Source organism: Anomaloglossus baeobatrachus, unplaced genomic scaffold (genome assembly GCF_048569485.1).
Source record: "Anomaloglossus baeobatrachus isolate aAnoBae1 unplaced genomic scaffold, aAnoBae1.hap1 Scaffold_216, whole genome shotgun sequence".
NCBI classification, from domain to species: Eukaryota; Metazoa; Chordata; class Amphibia; order Anura; family Aromobatidae; genus Anomaloglossus; species Anomaloglossus baeobatrachus.
The window spans coordinates 306,053-309,823 of NW_027441986.1; positions in this window are offsets into that span (position 1 = coordinate 306,053).

The window sequence follows — 3,771 nt, forward strand, 5'->3', positions numbered from 1 at the left end:
GCGTTGCACACTCCAACTAATTATAAGTAAGCCATTATACTAGCAAACACTCAGTGTACCTAGTGGCATCCTATCTGTGGCTATTGGACTTTGCTATAGTCCCACTAGTGCCAAGACATTTGCAGAGCGCATCTGCCTGCGTTGCACACTCCAACTAATTATAAGTAAGCCATTATACTAGCAAACACTCAGTGTACCTAGTGGCATCCTATACGTGGCTATTGGACTTTGCTATAGTCCCACTAGTGCCAAGACATTTGCAGAGCGCATCTGCCTGCGTTGCACACTCCAACTAATTATAAGTAAGCCATTATACTAGCAAACACTCAGTGTACCTAGTGGCATCCTATACGTGGCTATTGGACTTTGCTATAGTCCCACTAGTGCCAAGACATTTGCAGAGCGCATCTGCCTGCGTTGCACACTCCAACTAATTTTAACTTAGCCATTATACTAGCAAACACTCAGTGTACCTAGTGGCATCCTATACGTGGCTATTGGACTTTGCTATAGTCCCACTAGTGCCAAGACATTTGCAGAGCGCATCTGCCTGCGTTGCACACTCCAACTCATTATAACTAAGTTGCATTGTCAGGGATATTTATTCTTTATTATTCTGCTGTTAATAAAGCTAGACCACCACTGCAATCTTCACCACCTCTCAATTTTTACTACCACATTTTCAGTCCACAATCTTGTCGCAATCAACATGAGTGGCAAAATGACAGATGCTGGTGGAAAGGGGAAGAGGCGTGGTGGAAAAGGCAAAAAAGGTTTTGTCTGTGGGGAAAGTGCAGCAGCACTGAATACACGTTCAGAGACAACGCTGGCAGCTGGACACGACAAAATCTCCAAGGCGTAACTGGAGAGCTCTGGCCATTTTTCTAGGTTTGAAGCCCAAAAGGAGCAAGGCTCCAGTTGCACAGTCATGGCATCGATGTTCATTTGGAGATACTCCTGTATCATCCTCTCCAGCCGTTGAGTATGTGTCAGACTTGTTGTCTCTGGTGGCCTTGCAAAAGAGGGTCTAAAAAAATTATGAAAAGATTCCATAAAATTGCTGTTACCGGCACCAGATACGGTCCTACTGGTACGGGTACACTGTTGAAGATGACGAGACCGTCCCATGTTTGTCAAGTTACAACTGGGAGATTCCCTCCCTGCACCTGCACGGTTGTTTGGTGGAAAAGCCGAGCTAAGATCGAGTAACAGCTTCTGCTGATACTCCTGCATACGTGCGTCCCTTTCTATGGCTGGAATTATGTCACAAAATTTGGACTTGTACCGGGGATCTAATAGTGTGGCAATCCAGTAGTCATCATCACTTCTAATTTTGACAATACGACTGTCATGTTGGAGGTAGTGCAACAAAAAGGCACTCATGTGTCTTGCGCAGCCATGCGGACCAAGTCCACGCTGTGTTTGTGGCATAGAGGTGCTACCCGTTCTTTCTTCCTCTGACATCTCCCCCCAACCTCTTTCAACTGAAATTTGACCAAGGTCTCCCTCATCCGCTGAGTCTTCCATGTCCATGGACAGTTCGTCCTCCATTTCTTCATGTTCTCCTGCACCTTGCTCAACATTTCGCCTGCTACTATGCGCCCTTGTCGATCCCTGTTCCCCATGGTCCCATGCCTGCTGCGTTGGTGATGATGAACGTCTGGACCTTGGTGATGTTGTTGTCCCTTGCGCATATGAATCCTCCTGTAGTTCCTCCCCTTCATGTTGTCCCACCCCCTGACTCCGAATAGTGTTTAGCGTGTGCTCCAGCATGTAAATGACTGGAATCGTCATGCTGATAATGGCATTGTCAGAGCTAAACATATTCGTCGCCATGTCGAAACTGTGCAGAAGGGTGCATAGGTCCTTGATCTGAGACCACTCCATCAGGGTGATCTGCCCCACCTCTGCATCTCGTTGGCCCAGGCTATACGTCATGACGTATTGCACCAGGGCTCTGCGGTGCTGCCACAGTCGCTGTAACATGTGGAGAGTTGAATTCCAGCGTGTCGCCACATCGCATTTCAGGCGATGAACCGGCAGGCCGAAAGACTTCTGGAGCGATGCAAGTCGCTCTGCTGCGGCGCTTGAACGGCGGAAGTGAGCTGACAGTTTTCGTGCCCTGTTCAGAAGGCCATCTAGGCCGGGATAGTGTGTTAAAAATTGCTGGACGACAAGGTTCAACACGTGAGCCATACAAGGTACGTGTGTCACAATGCCCAGGCGAAGTGCCGCACCCAGGTTTGCAGCATTGTCGCACACGGCCTTACCAGGCTGCAGGTTGAGTGGAGACAACCATTTATTAAACTCGGACCGCAGAGCTGACCACAACTCCTCAGCTGTGTGACTCTTATTCCCAAGACATGTCAAGCTAAAGACCGCCTGATGCCGTTACGCTCTGCTGCCAGCATAGTAATGAGGCGTGCGTGATTCCTTCTGCGCAGTGAGAACGCTGGTGGCCTGACCAGGCAGGCTTGGGGCGGAGGTGGAGGACCCAGATGAGGTGGAGGATGCAGAAGCTGTGGCGGAACTTGGACAGACAGAGGATTGACACACAAGTCGTGGGGACGGCAAGACTTGTGCAGCAGACCCTTCACCATCTATCACCATAGTTACCCAGTGCCCAGTCAGCGACATGTAACGTCCCTGTCCATGCTTACTGGTCCAAGTATCGGTGGTGAAATGCACCCGTTCACACACAGAGTTTCTCAAGGAAGCGGTGATGTTGTGTGCGACATGCTGGTGTAGCACGGGCACACCTTTCTTAGAGAAGTAGTGGCGACTAGGCATCTGGTACTGGGGCACAGCGACAGACATAAGGTCTCTAAAATCCTGTGTGTCCACTAGGCGGAAAGGCAGCATTTCGGTAGCCAACAGCTTACAGAGGGATAGAGTCAACCTCTTAGCTTTGTCATGGGTCGGAGGAAGTGGCCTTTTATTTGACCACATCTGAGGGACAGAGATCTGGCTGCTGTGTGTAGACGGTGTTGAGTAGGGTGTCCCTGGAAAAATGCAGGTTTGTGAGGAAAGTGCAGGCGGAGACATGATGTTGCCTTCATCCAACGTTGGTGCTATCGATGTCTGAGAGAGCTGTACACACTCACTTGTTTCCCCTTCCAAACCAACTGACGACCTTACAAGCAAACTGCCTGTTGCGGTTACAGTGGTGGAAGTTTGGCGTGGAAAAACAGGTGTGACAGCTGTCCCCACAGTCCTAGAAGATGAAGAGCGCGCGGATGCACTGGAAGGGGCGGGCGGTGGATGGTTCGCTCTTGCAGCATTGCAGCACAGTGAGCTTCCCACCGGGACCTATGATATTTATTCATGTGACGATTCATGGAAGAAGTTGTCAAACTGCTGAGGTTTTGACCTCTACTAAGAGAATCATGACAAATTTTACATATCACATGATTTGGGCGATCTTTTTCTATGTCAAAAAAGGACCAGGCTAGGCAAGGCTTAGAGGCCATGCGACCTGTTGATCCACCCCGAATAATGCTCATAGGCAGAGTGGTGGCTGAGGATGCAGTTGTAGACGTGCTACCAGTGCTCCGACTCTGTCCAGGAAGGCGCAAGGTAACTTCGTCGTCGGTTGCATCCTCCTCCACCGCCTCTGTTGACCTCCTCGAGTGCCTGACTGGGGGTTGACAGTAGGTGGGATCTAGAACTTCATCATCAATTGTTGTGTTTGCACTCCCCTCCCCCTCAGACCGAGCCTCTTCTTGCCCTGACCGAATATTTAAGTTGTCATCCCAATCGGGTATCTGCGTC